The following is a 15,888-nucleotide window of genomic DNA, read 5'->3' as shown; positions in this document are numbered from 1 at the left end:
TATTCACTAAGCACCTATTATATACCAGGCATGGATCAAAAGACTGAGTATACAGCAACAAATAAGGTATATATTTTTGATCCCACTCTCCTTCTTTCTCCACCTTCACTTACAGTCAGGAATAGAAGAGAAGCATTGAAAAAATCAATTATAAAGGAAATGTGTGCTAAGTATAGGGTGCTATAGTCACATATAGCAAGAGCCTAACTTAATCTTGAGAATGGGGAAGATCTCCTGGGAGGAGTGACCTCCAGGAGATCCCTGAAGAATGAGTAGGAATTTGCCTGGTCAAAAGGAGAGAGTGGCTCCTGAAGGAAAAGAGAGTGAAAGAAATCAGATTATTAAGGGTCGTGCTAAAGATCCTTTAGGATCTGATCCTGCAGGCAACAGGAAGCCATTGAGAGCTAACTCTATGTCGAGTTCTGTCCTACACGTTCTATTTGTGCTATGAGATTTAATCCTGATGACCAAGAGGTAAATACTATTACTCCAATTTTTTAAAATGGAGAATAGAGAATTTACTAGGTCTAACTAGTGACTGTATAAAACACCATAATCTAAAATCCTAACTCTATATTTTCTAAATAACTTAATCACAAAAGTCTCTTTAAAAAACATCTAGCAACTTCCTGTTAAAAAGTGATAAATGTTTTCAGTTTCACAGAGAGCTTATAATTTCTTTAATGAAAAGGGTAAGAAAATAGAGATATGTACATCCAAGTAGAAAAGAAATTCTCCTTCTATAATTGCAAAATACTCTTAGTTGACAATGATGGTAGTAGGACAATTTGTGCTTGATATTTTTCATCAGTTTTTAATGACCATTGTAATGGGCTGCTGGAAATTCTTCTTTCCCATGTTTCATGCACCCAGCAGGAAATACAGTTGAATCAGTCAGATTCACACAGTCCTCAAAACCTTTATGCGACATTTAAACCCTTGTAAAGGCTGCTTCAAAGCAAAGAGAAATAAATAACGCTAGGAACTACTCCTTACTCTCAAATAGGATTTCCTTTCAAAACTCGTTCACACATCTGTTATCACCATTTAGTCTCACAACCTCCTTTTCTGTCACCTAACCCCTTTAAGGATATTGTTAGCTCCATTCTATGGATGAGAGAACTAACACAAGACTGAAGTGATCTTCCCAAGTCAGGAAGCTATCGATGGATTTAAGAGAGACGCAGATCTCAGAATCGTAATCTCATGATCTTTCTGCTAGATCAGACTTTCTTAGTCTCAACACTATTCAAGTCTGGGTTGGATAAGTCCTTGTCCTGGGCTTTATAGAATGTTCAGCAGCATCTCTGGCCTCTACCCACTGGATGCTGGTAGCAGCCTCCTCCCCCAACCAAAAACATCTCCAGACATTGACAAATGTCCCTTGGAGGACAAAATCACATCCTAGTTGAGAATCACTACCCTAAATGATTCTGCTTGCATTGAAACCGTCTAAGAATGTATATTTCTACTGTTAGAGTTAGGCATATATTTTTTCATGGTGTCATTATTTGTATTATAGACGCATATTTTTATCAATCCACTTTTCTTTCCACATAAAAATTAATGATTGCAAAATTAATATATGTCTTTGAAGAAAATTTGGAAAGAGAAATCCATAAACGCCCCCTTAGAGATAGCCACAGTTAATATTTTGATGTATTTCATTAAAAAATTATGCATATTAGCTTTCATATTTTTAAATAAAATTAAGTATACTGAATAGAAAAATTTATAAGTAGCACTTTCTAAGCCCATTAAATATTTTTAAATAAGTTTAAAGACTGTCTAGCATCCTATCACATAAATATATTGCATATACAGGTATATTACACCTTACTTAAAAATTCTCCAAGTTTCATTATTGTAAATGTCTGTTGTGAACACAGTTTTACTGAAATCTTTGAGAATATCTCTGATTATTTCCTTAACGTAAATTCTGGAAGTCGAGTTACCAGGTTAAAGGGAATAAAGTGGTTTATTGTCATAGGGTCAAACGGAATTACACTCCCAGCAGAGAGAACAGAAGCACTTCTTTCCCCAAACCTATGACATTAAGTGGTTTGTTCTCACTTTTACCAAACTGATAGTTGAAATTTTCATTGTGTTATTATTTAATTTGTCTATGACAATAAGATTTTCAATACATTTATCAGTCATTCTGTAAATTACCTGCACGAGTTCTTCATCCGTTTTTTCTGTTGCATTATTCATCTTTTTCCTTCAAGATTTGCAAAGACTCTTCAGAATTTAAAACTTTACTTGTTGATCAAAAATGTAATTTTTTCCAAAGTTGATCATCTCTTTTAATTTTTGGCAATGTCATTTGATTTTCATTCCGGACATCAAATTCCAAAAAAAATTTCTGTTTTGAATTTCTATTGAGTTGTACCAAACCTAAAAATTGATTGTGGAGGAACTAGCATTGGTGTGATACTGAGCCTTCCCATCTATGAATATTTGTTCATTTCCTTCTTTTTTTTTTAATGTCCTTCAGTAAGATTGTCTCCTTCCTAAAGGACCTACATATATCCTATTCCTAGCTTCATACTATTTTGTTATCATCTAACAGGTTTTATTTTTCATTGATCTTGGTAACTGGTTCTTTTTGCTATGTTCTCTCTCCTTTATTAGATTCTTTATTTCTAGAAGAACGTCTAGTCCTCTGCACCTAGTGGGTATTTTTATAACGTTGTTGACTTGTAGTTGTTCTTAATTTCTCAAGGCTTTTAAAGTTATGTTAGCAGTTGGTCTGTGGGCGATCTTTTAAGGAATTGTTCAAATTCATATTCTACTTTCCTTTTTGCATTATGCTGTAGGGTACTTCTGGGACATGGTACATATCACTCTGATAAAAAATGTATTAATGATAGGGCATATTGATACATTAAGAAATCTTCTACCAGGCAGTTTAATAAAATAAGCAACAAAATAGGGATCAGAAAACTGAGTTTTAGACATACGTACTAGTTTAGAAAGTAAGTTTTGTATTACCTCCTTATTACACTTATTTAAATACCGATGGGGGCTGGTCCGGTGCCACAGCAGTTAAGTTCGCACGTTCCGCTTCAATTGCCTGGGATTCACGGGTTCGGATCCCAGGTGCTGACCTATGCACCACCTGTCAAGTTATGATATGGCAGGTGTCCCGCATATAAAGTAGAGGGAGATGGGCACGGATATTAGCTCGGGGCCAGTCTTCCTCGGCGAAAAGAGGAGGATTGGTGGCAGATGTTAGCTCAGGGCTAATCATCCTCAAAAAAAATAAACAAATATATTTTTAAAAGTAAACAAATAAATAATTAAAAAAATAAATACTGATGGATAAAATTGAAATACCAATTTATATAACAATATAGATTTGGTATGTCAAATTCAGAAGGTGTCAAAATATCAGTATTTACTCCTTCTTGGGGGGAAGATGGTAGACAAAAGCAGAATTATTTGAGGAACTTTATTTTGTTACTTACAGTTTTGCCAAGTAGAGACCTTTTGATTAGTAGATGTGAATCTTTTCTAATTAGCACATTTGATGCTTTATGTAAAAGAGTGTGACTAAAGGGATTTAAAAAATTTGAAAGCAGTTTAGCCAGGCTAAGCGTTCCTTTTGCAATCTTAATACTCTGAAAATGCTTACTGTTGGAATCTTTTTATTTTTCATTTATAGTACAAAGATAAGGCAGCTTCCACTCATTACCACAGTACAGTTTCATGGTATTTATCGCCTCGACAAGCAGGTGCTTTAAATTACTAACAACCTGTGCAACCTTGAGTAAATCACCTAATCTCTCTGGACCTGTTTCCTCACACATTACAGGAGAAAGTTAGAATCAATGATTGCTAAGATCCCTTTTAACTCTCAAATTCTAAAACTCTATAACTCAAAATTGCATGCTAAGGGCTATCTTTTAGCATACAATTTGTACTCTGCATAAAAAATAGGTAAGCATTCATATAAATCAAACAGACTGTTTAAAATATGAAACAAGAGGTTAAAAATGTAAACTTGGGTTTTCACTTTGAGCCATGATTGAGTAGCTGGTATCAGACTACCCCTCTTACATTAAACTAGAACAAAAGTGGACAAATATTCAAGACATTGGAAAACAGGCAATGCAAGACTGTGATCCTTGAGAGTTGAGTAACTCACCAGGAGAGCTCCATAATCAATTGGGTCCTCTACTGAGAGGCAACTTCCTATCTGTGGTACGCAGAGCTGGATTATAAATAAGCACGGTGGTCCCACTGAAAGGAGGCAGCAATCAGAGTTTGGAGCAGCTGGAGTGGCTGGAATGTGCAAGGCAGGACACCAGAGAGGAGAGAAATGGGTCCAGTGAGAGCTCCAGAAGTCTGTGTGGGGTTAATCTACAAGTCCTTGGCCAAGGGCACAGGGTGAAACTACTTGAGGGCCTATCATAGAACAACTCCCACTGGATTAAGAGAGACAGATACACTAGAAGTTGAGTAGTGCTGGGGAAGTTGAATGTCCTGCCCAGAGTGGAGAGATATCTTTAACACCATGTAATATCCTTTGGTATCCAGTGGAAACATCAGAAAAGCTGTACCATAGGAGTAAGTTCCATGCTCAAGAGTAAGTCTCACTTTAGATTTCCCCACCACAGGATAAAACCAGGTCCTGACACGATCTACAGAGGAGAGAGTCCCGTCAATTAAAAGGGGCTTGGGAAACATCTTGGGCTTTCCAAAGATCAACCCTAACAAAGTATAAAACCAAGCTTGCACAATAGAAGATGATCAGCCAATGATTGAATTTGCTACTAAAACAAAGATCATCACTTTTCAGAGGAAGACAACAAAATGTGGTATCATGTATAATGTCCAGAACACAATCAAAATTACTAGATATGCAAAGACAGAGGAAAATGTGACCCATAGTCAAGAAAATAAAATCAATAGAAATCAAATCTAACATGGTTCAGATGTTTGACTTAGCAGATAAATGTGTTAAAATAGTTATTATAAATATGTTCAAAAACTTAAAAGAAAATATGTTCAGTTAAAGAGAATATGACCTTATAATCATCCCAATATTTTCAGAAAAAGCATTTGAAAAAATGTAACATCCTTTCATGACAAAAACTTATCAAACTAGGAATAAAAAGGAACTTTTTCAACCTGATAAAATTCCTCTCCAGAAAAAAAACACTAGAGATAACTTAATAATTAATGATGAGAGATTGAACAGTTTTTCCTAACATTAAGAAAAAGCAAAGAAAACCACTCTCACCACTTCTATTCAACATTGCACTGGCATCCTAGCCAGCACAATAAGGCAAGAGAAAGAAATAAAAGATACAGAAGATGCAAAACACTAAGCAAAACTGTCTTTATTTGCAGATGACATGATGTGTATGCAGAAAATCTCAAAGAATCTACCAAAAAGACTACTAGAACTAGTAAATTATTTCAAGGCCAATGTACAAAAATCAATTATGTCACTATATGCTAGCTACCATCAATTTGAAAGCAAAATTATCAAAATAACACCATAGATAACAGCATCAACAAACATAAAATACTTAGAAAAAAGTTCAACAAAAGACGCTTAAGAATTCTCCTCTGAAAAATGAAAAATACTGATGAGATAAATTTAAAGCAACCTAAATAAATGGCAATATATGATCTATTCATGGATTGGAAGATAAATATTAAGATGTCAATTCTCATACTGATCTACACTGTCAAAGCAATCTCAATCATAATCTCATCGGCCTTTTTTGTAGAAATTGACAAGCTGATTCTAAAATTCATACAAAAATGCTTACAACCTCAATTTACAAAACAATTTTTAAAAAACAATTGGAGGACTTATACTTCTTGACTTTAGGACTTATTATAAATTTACAGTGATCAAGACAGTGTAGTACAGGGATAAAAGTAAATAAATAGATCAACCAAACAGAATATAGAGCCCCAAATGGACCCACAATTATATAGTTAAATGATTTGACAAAGGCTTCAAAGCAGTTCAATGGGAAAATGGAAGACTTTTCAATAGAAGATACTAGAATAAAGGTATATCTATGTAGAAAAAAGAAAGAAACTCAATCCCTACCTTGCATTGTATACAAAAATTGATAGATCATAGACCTAAATATAAAATCTAAACTTATAAGCTTCCAGAAGAGAACATAAGAGAATACTTCTGTGATTTGGTATCTGGTAAAACTTCTTTAGATTGAACACAAATAACAAATACAAAAGAAAAAAATTGATAAATTAGACTTCATCAAAAATTTTAAATCCTGCTTGAAAGATACTACTAAGGAAATAGTAGGCAAGCCAAAAAACTAGGAGAAAATACTTGCAAAACATATCTCTGACAAAGTATTGGTACCCAGAGAATATAAAGAATTCACACAATTCAGTAACAAAAAGACAGCAACCTGGGGGCTGGCCCCGTGGCCAAGTGGTTAAGTCCGTGTGCTCTGCTTCGGCAGCCCAGGGTTCGGATCCTGGGCGCAGACATGGCACGGCTCATCAGGCCATGCTGAGGCAGCATCCCACATCCCACAATTATAAGTACCCACAACTAAGATATACAACTATCAACTGGGGGGATTTGGGGAGAAATAAAGCAGGAAAATAAAAAGAAGAAGATTGGCAACAGTTGTTAGCTCAGATGCCAATCTTTAAAAAGAAAAAAAAAGACAGAACCAAATTTTTAAAAAATAGTGAAAAACTTGAACAGATGCTTCACAAAGAGGAAAAACTTATGAAAAGGAGCTCAACAGCATTAATCACTAGGGAAATATAAATGAAAAACACAATGTAATATCACTACACGGTCACTGAAACAGCTAAAATCAGAGATTGACAACACCAAATGTTGACAAGGATGTAGGGCAATCTCAAATTCCACACGTGGTTGGTGGGAGTGTAGAATGTTAAAACCACTTTGGAAAATGGGCCTGGTTGCTTCTCATATAACCAAACATACACCTATCCCAGAAAGTCTACTCCTGGATATTTACTCAGGAGATATGAAAGCATATTCCACAAAAAGACTTGCACAAGAATGCTTCTAGGGGTCAGCCCCATGGCCAAGTGGTTAAGTTTGCAAGCTCTGCTTTGGTGGCCCAAGGTTTTGCCAGTTTGGATCCTGGGCATGGACACAGCACTGCTCATCAAGCCATGCTGAGGTGGCATCCCACATAGCACAACCAGAAGTACCTACAACTAGAATATACAACTACGTACTGGGGTGCTCTGGGGAGAAGAAGATTAAAAAAAAAAAAAAGACTGGCAACAGATGTTAACTCAGGTGCCAATCTTTAAAAAAATAATAGAAAAAGAATGCTTCTAGCTCTACTCGTAGGACCAAAAATTGCAGGCTGCACATTCTCCTCAGTAGGAGAATGGCTAAGCGAACTGTGGTAAACTCATGCAATGAAATACTACCAGCAATTTAAAAAATATATGTGCCTCCAACATGGATGAATTCAAAAACATCATGCTGATTGAAAGAAATCTTCCCCCAAAGAATACATATTGCATGACTGTATTTGTTTAAAGTTCTAAAATGGGCCAAACTAATCTATCATTTAAGAAACTCAGAATAGCAGTTGCCTCTGAGAGTGTGGGAGCAGGGACTGACTTGAAAGGGACATCAGAAAAGCCAAGCGTTATGCATCTATCAAAAGGTATCAAACAGTACGCTTAAGGTTCGTACATTTCACTGTAGGTAGATTTTACTTAAAACAAAGAAAATATAAACAGTAATTGAATTCCAGTGAATGATACATGTGCTGAAGTGTTTGGGGTGAAGTATGCTGATGTCTGCAACTTAGAAATACACCAAAAAATCCAGTAAATAAGATAGATAGAAGAATAGATGGATATAAATGTGATAAAGAAAATATACTAAAATGTTAATTATAGCTTCTAGGTGGTGAGTACATGACTATTTAATGTAGTTTTATTTCAACTCTTCTTTCTGTTTAAAAATTTTCATATTAAAATGTGAAGTTAGGAGCGGGTCCAGAGGAGTGGTGATTAAGTTTGCATGCTCTGCTTCGGCAGCCTAGGGTTTGCAGGTTCGGATCCTGGATGAGGACCTACACGCTGCTCATCAAGCCATGCTGGGGTGGTGTCCCACATGCGAAACAGAGCAAGGTTGGCACAGATGTTAGCTGAGCAACACTCCTCCTCAAGCAAAAGGAGGAAGATTGGCAACAGAAGTTAGCTCAGGGCCAATCTTCCTCACCAAAAAAAAAAAGTGAATTTAGCAAAGTTGTAGGACGCAGGTCAATATATAAAAATCTATTGTTATCTCTGTGTATAAGCAAAAAATAATTGGAAAATATTTTTATCATAGCATCAAAATCATAAAATGCTTAGGAATAAATTTAATGAAAGGCATGTCAATCTATGCACTGCAAAGTACAAAAATACTGATGACAGAATTTTTAAAAGGTTTAAATGAATGGAGAAATACATCATATTCATGAATGAGAAGACTTAGTATTTTTAAGATATCAATTCTCCACATTTTGGTTTGCAGACTCAATGAATTTCCAATCAAAAGTCTAGTAAGCATTTTTTAAAAATTGATAAGATGATCCGATGATTTAAATGGAAGTACACAGAACCTAAAATAGCCAAAGCTATTAGGAAAAAGGAAAACAAAGTTGGAAGAATTGCACTCCCGATTTCAAAATTTATTATAAATACTTATGCTAATCAAGGCAAATTGGTAATGGCATAAGCATAGACCAGTAGATTAACAGAACAGGAACCAAGAAATAGACCCACATATACATGCTCAGTTAATTTTTGGCAAAGGTGCCAAGATAATTCAATGAGTAAAGGATGATCTTTTCAACAAATGGTGATGATACAACTGGATGTTCATATTTTTAAAAATGAATCCTGATCCTTACATCATTGCATACACAAAATTTAACTTGAAATGGGTAATAGACTGAAATATAAAAGCTAAACTATAAAATTTCTAGAAGAACACTTCTAGGAAAAATATCTCCATGACTCTGTAGTAAGCAAAGATCTGTTCTTTGGACACAAAAAGGCATCAATTATTTTTTTAAGAATTGATAAGTTGGACTTCATCAAAATTTAAACTTGCTGCTCTTCAAAAGACATCATTAAGAAAATGGATAAAAAGGAAGCCACGCAATGGAAGAAAATATTTGCTATACATATATTTGAAAAAGGACTTGTATCCAATATATATAAAGCATTGTTATGATTCAACATTAAGAAGAAAATCAATTCAATTTAAAAAAGGCAAAAGAGTTGAACAAAGACCTCAAAAAATGATAAATGAATGGCCAATAAAAACATGAAAAGATCTACAACATCGTTGGACATTCGGGGAAATGCAAATTGAAGCCACTATGAGAGATGACATCGCACTCACTAGAATGGCTAGCCGCTTAAAGGCTGACCATACCAAATGTTGGTCAGAACTATCATACACTGCTGAGAACACAAAATGATAAGACCACTGTGGGAAAGAGTTTCATACAAAGTTAAACAGCAATTTACCACATGGCCCAGAAAAAAATCTGCCCACAATACCTGTCCACAAATGTGTAGTAGTTCTGTCCTTAATAACCAAACACCAGAAACAACCCATAGGTCCTTCAGCAGGTGAATGGGATAAGCAAACTGTGATCCATTCGTACAATAGAATACCAGTCAGCAATTAAAAAGAACGAACTGATGATATGCTCAACAACGTGGGAGAATCTCAATAACGTTATGCTGAGAAGAATAAGCCAGAAACCAAGAGTACTAGCAGATTACATGCAGTTATAGAACCAACCCAACTCATCTACGGTGATAGATTATACTGATGGCTTCACATGGGGTGTCGGGAGGGGGATTGACCTCAAAGGAGCGAAAGGGAATTTTCTGGGATGATTTATTGAGTTAGCGGTTACATTAATATATATATTTGTCAAAACTTAGACTGTGCAGTTACAATGTGTGTGTCTTACTGTATATAAATAACGCCTTTAAAAAGTTTGTTAAAGAATAAATATGAAGAATTTAAAAATAGTAACAGCAAGCAAGACTAATTTTTGGGGACAATTTTTCTTGGTAATATTTAGGGAGACATTCATGGTTTTAAATCCATTTTTCAAATGTGTTTGGATTGTACCAGGTAAAGCTTAAAAGCCTATTAATGCTAAAGTCACATCTTAACCTCTTCCACACATTAAAACTGTCAATCAAATTTTATTACATGAATGAAGTACTTTACCTTAAATCTGTCAAGATAATTGCTGAGATTAAGTTAAATGGAAAGAAAAATAGAAGTAAAATGTGGAAAGTTATTTTTAAATTAAGAGCAGTTTCTATAAGGAATTATAAAGCAGGATGGTGATATGATATATTGGTTTTTCGGTAGTATCTTTCCATCTTGGCCAATGTTAGAGAGGGCTGAATTTCACAAACATACTCCAGAAACCAAATGCATCAGTTGTGGTGCCTTCAGCTACAAGGAACAGGAAACCCTGACTCAACTGACATTTATTATCTCATATAACGAGAAGTTCTCCAGGCAGAGTTCATTCCGTGGCTCAACAGTATCATCTTTCCACTCTGCATTTGTGCCCCCGGCAGCAGCCCTCCAAGCTCCGAGAGTGTATGTGTGGAACCACGACCACATCCAGGGAAAAAGACACCGTATCTTTCTGCTTGTCTCTTTTAAATCATCAAATAATCTTTCCTAGCGCCCTTCTTACATTTCTCTAGTCAGAATTTCATCACATATCCACACCTATATAATTTATTAGCAAGTGGAATGAAACCACCAGGATGGACCTAAACCAGCTCTTGTTAGCAGATGGCCAAGGGGAGAAGAGTGGAGATCCAAGAGAGAGGTTGGTTCTCTTGGGAGGAAAAAGGGGACAGGAGGGAAGGGCAGCTGAGTAGACAGTCAAAAGTGAGTGCAACACTGGGCAAAAAGGAAAAGAAATTCTGTTCCTAAGTTCTATTAAATTTTCTTTTAGCTTCATGCAAATACCTCTCTCTGGGGGTTTTTGTTCCCAGTAAAGGAAAATCACCTTGAAAAGCACCAGCAACCGAAGCCAGTCTCCGAAATCCTTCACCCCCCTTAAGGGGCCCAAGAACATTTGCTGACTTTTTAGTACAGAGGAAATTAAAGCACTTCTCACTCCTTACATGCTATTTACTGCTCTTGCATCACTAAACCATATTTATTTCTTGGTTTGTAGCACAGAGATTGTAGAGTAAGTGCCAGGCAGCAAATAACTTCCCTACCGCTGAAATTGGTAGTGATTTTGCTCTCAGTGGAGCATATTACACGACCCTTCAATGCTGGTAAGTAGCCATGGGCACTCTCTCCTTCTAAGTGCCATGATGTGTAGGCTGGGTGAGTGGTAGTTGTTTCTACACACAGTCAACAACTTTACATGGTAGCATAAGATACTAAACTTTGCAGTATTTTCTCTATGTAATACATGCTACTGGCCAATGTCCAAATAGCCTTTGTCTACTAGAATGTTTGTGCTGCCTTTAACTTATTTCTTTTCCATGAACCAACATGTCTCCCCCATATGCCATCACTTCTACACACACAGAAATTAAGCATTTGTAGAATTCTCACTCTCAAGTGAAGTTGTGTCCCATGCTATTAATGAATGTTGGTGTCTGATTGTGGTTTGAACTAACATGCAAGTCAGTTCTCTCTGGTTCATCTTTTACCCTTGAAAGAAGCAGGATTAGCCATTCCATCATTATCAATATCCTGGCCTAAACATTTCCCAGCCAGTCATAGGACAACTCTTAGCATCAATGTGTTCAGCAACCCCAGACCATTAAAATGTCCTCAAGTCTACCCACCATGGTAGAAAAATTATGATTCTACAGTTTCCTCAACCATAAAATGAGAATGTAGCTAAGGGAAGTCAATAAGTGGGATGCAGCCCAATGTTCCTCATTCCCATAGCAGGCAATGTAATCATTTCCTACTAAGTCAAGACATGGACAAGAAAGCTTTTAAACAACTTGTTCTCTAACATGGCTGTATGGGAATCATCTGGGGAGCTTTAAAAAGTTCTGATGCTGGGATTTCAGCCCCTAGTAATTTGGATTCAACTGGTCTGGGATGCGGTCAGAGCATGGGGAAGTTTTAAACTTCTCAGGTGATTCTAATGTGCATCTAGGGTTGAAAAACACGCATTTAAGGAGTGGTTCTCGAAGTATGTTCCCTGGACCAGCGGTATCAACATCACCTGGGAAGATGTAGAAGCACAAATTCTCCTGCCTACTCCAGACCTACGGAATTAGAAACTCTGGGGCTGGAGCTCAGTAATCTGTGATTTACCAGTCCTCCAGGTGATTCTGAAACATGCTCTCGTGTGAGGACCACTGCTGTAAAGGCAAGTCTGTCCACTTGTAAAACCCTGTGATTCTACCTTGCCTGATAATCTTCACCAACTCGAAACTGTAGTGAACTCCGTATCCTCTCATTGAGCAGACCTCTTGGCCTCAAAAGGAGATGTAAGTCCTTGGAAAGAGTTAGTGATGCGACCACTCAATTCCGTGGCCTCAGTGTCTTACCAAGCCCTTGACTCCTGGTGTTTGTCCTCATAGTCCCTGTGCTCTGTGCCTGTTATTAAGGTCAGAAGGACCTACTCCTGCACCCAAACTCACCATCTGCTTACCCGGCAGGTGAGTCTGGGCAACATTTTGATTGACTTTCACCTATTCCAGATGAGAATCTTGAAAAGAGATTTGGGAACCTTATTTCTCCTGTTTGACCACTAAAACTGTGCTTAGACCTCTCTTGCTGTACCGCCATTGTTGTAGTAAACACCAAAGTTCCCGGTTCTGGTGCTGAATTAGTCCCTTAGCAATAATCTGCTAGGTGTTCTAGTCACTGACCTGCATTCGTCCTCTAGTCCTATTCTGGGGCCCTTAGTCTCTGTTAGGACTCAGTTGAATCCTTCCCTCATACCCAACAAATTTGTATGTTGGAGTCCTAACCCCCAGGACCTCAGAATATGGCTATATTTGGACACAGACCTTTAATGAGATAATTGACTTACATGAGGCCATTAGAATGGGCCTTAATCCAGTATGAACAGTGTCCTTAAGAGGAGATTCGGACACAGATGTGCACCAAGGGAAGACCCTGTGAAGATACAGGGAGAAGACGGCGTCTGCAAGCCAATGAGAGAGGCCTCAAAAGAAATCAACCCCGCCAACATCCTGATCTCAGACCTCCAGCCTCCAAAACTGTGAGCAAAATAAGTTTCTGTTGTCTAATCTCCCCAGGCTGTAGTGCTTCGTTATGGCAGACAGAGCAGACTAATACAGGGCCTAATGCTAGTTTCCTGGCCTGTGTTCCAGCTCCTGCCCCTGTTCCCACTACCCCTAAAACCCCACAACAAACTCCTTAGGGAGGAGAAGGGAGCAGCAGCTTCCATCTTTACTGACATGAAATGAAAGACTTGAGAGTCTGATTCCTACAAAATTCCTGAGACAAAGGCTTATGAGTTTACATCAGCAATATTTTTGTTTGTTTTATGCCACTTTCTTCTAATTTTACTATCTATTTTCTTCTAAATATGACACCAACTTCAGAGTTCTCCACCTCTGGCTATGGCTCTCTACACCAACTGGGACTTGGGCTTTATTGTAGTCAACAAACCGTATTTGAATGTCTACCATAAGCAAAACCCTGTGCTAGGTCCTGTGGGTTAGGGAGATGTCAACATGTATATGAATGTGTAAATCTATGTATAATCTCATTATATATAGATGATGGATGCATACCCAAAAAAATAACCAGAAGGCTAAGCAGAATATGAAAACTTCCAAATGAATGCAACAGTCACTGTTAACAAACAGTGTGGTAAGAAAAAAGCTTCAATTTGGAAGTGATATTTGAAATAGGTCAATTTTGGACAAGTGGATAAAAAATGAGATTTTAAAAAATTTTCTAATCTTTTTAGGGATATTTCTTCTCTGTATGATGTGAAATATGTTGTAGGAGAGACTAGCTAGAGTACAGTTTTTCCCCCACATTTGGACTGTTCAATTACGGTCACATGATGGTGTCATTGTGCCTCATAAGGTAAAGAAAATGGGATATTTTAAGTGTGGGATGTGACCAAGGAACAAGGTTTCTTTTGGTTTGAGTTCTCTGTCCTGACCCCCCTGCCTAGTGAAATCTGTGTTCTATAAGCCTGGCTCCACTATTCTCTCCTCCACAAATCATTTCCTCCTCCCCTAAGAAAAGTTCCTTGCTTCTTTTCAATATTTGTAAAGCCTTTTGCACGTAGATATACAACTTATCACACTATGTTTTAGTAAGTGATATATGTCTTTCTCCCTTTAGTTTATAAGGTACTTGAGGACAAGGACTGTTTTATTGACCAATACACTCAGCTTCTCAGTATCTAACTCAAACTGGATATCAAAAAAAGTGATGGTTGAATTTGATCAAATTGAAATTGACGGAATGGGTGTGGTATAGAGCTGGAGGATGAGAAAATGAGACTGCAATGGTTTTGTAAAATACTAACTACATTGTGCAAGGACAATTTTTGCAGACCATTTGGTTTTCAAATAACGCTTCTTTTCCTTAGTACGGATTTAAGTTCTACCATCTTGGAGAATTACTGTTTGTCCTTTGGAGGAGTGTGTGTGCGTGTGTGTTCCATGTAAGAGTTCCCCACAAGAGACCAAAATGACACAGGCAGAAGGGCAGGCACAGATCTTTGCCTCCTGCTCATGGAAAGATGTTTAAGGAATAGTGGTCAGAATGTAAATTCCACCCTGGACTGTTCTGTTCATCTTTATTCTAGACCAGGTGACTCAAATGTGTGGACTTTTGCTGCTGAATTATTGTAAAGATGGATTATTCTGACGTAGGAAGATGTGAGACCATGCCAGGGAGCTGAAGACAAGGTTTTCCTGAAGGGGAAAGGAAGGTTTCATTGTGAAGGATTCCAGAAAGATCTCTCTCTCTCTCACTCTGGAGAAGGAGGAGGAGGAAGAAAATGGTGAGATTCTTAAGACAAGGAGGCAAAGCTTTTCCTTTTTTCTTGGTTTCTGGAAATAGTCATATTTAGAACACAGTTTTTCTACAGTATAATTCCCTCTAGTTACTCTTCTCCTTAGCCACTAAGTTTAATAAAGGCTGTTATACAGAAAGCAACTTTGTGTTAGTTGCATGGAGATAATGAGAGCCCAAGGCAATAGAAGGCACCATAGCCTTCTTTGCCTCTGTTGGAGCCAGCATGGCTGTAGCAACATTGTATCATGGGTACTCATCTCAGAGTTCCAAGAGGCAGAAGTCAACAATAAAGCAAGTCGAGACCCAAGGTGAGCTGAGAACAGGTAGTAGAAACAAGCAGCAGTGGTCAAGTGGCTCAGGCATCTATTCACTTAGGACTGAAGGTGAGAATTATCTTCACCCCAAGGGGAAGTAGCTCTTGAATGTAGGGCTTCACTCGAGTTATAGTAAAGATGAGGGCAAATGATGCTTTAACGGAAGGCTCTTCTGTCAGTTCAGAAAGTCTTGAATATTGGGCCGTATGCATTGTTGGCACATATCCCATGTGTTGTAATTTTTTTGTGGATAGTGTGATACACATTAGTGCCTCCATGACTGTGCTAAAATTAGGATTTTATTTGATAGTAAAAACCTATCAGAAAAGAAAATTTGAGCTTGCATTCCCAACACCTGTAAACTTTTTTTTATTTTATTTTTCCTTCTTCTCAAAGCCCCCCAGTACATAGTTGTATATTTTCAGTTGTAGGTCCTTCTAGTTGTGACATGTGGGACACTGCCTCAGCATGGCTTGATGAGCGGTGCTAGGTCCGTGCCCAGGATCTGACTGGTGAAACCCTGGGCCGCCAAAATGG

This window comes from Equus przewalskii, chromosome 7, assembly GCF_037783145.1.
Source record: "Equus przewalskii isolate Varuska chromosome 7, EquPr2, whole genome shotgun sequence".
Lineage (NCBI taxonomy): Eukaryota > Metazoa > Chordata > Mammalia > Perissodactyla > Equidae > Equus > Equus przewalskii.
This window is presented reverse-complemented; position numbering follows the sequence as displayed.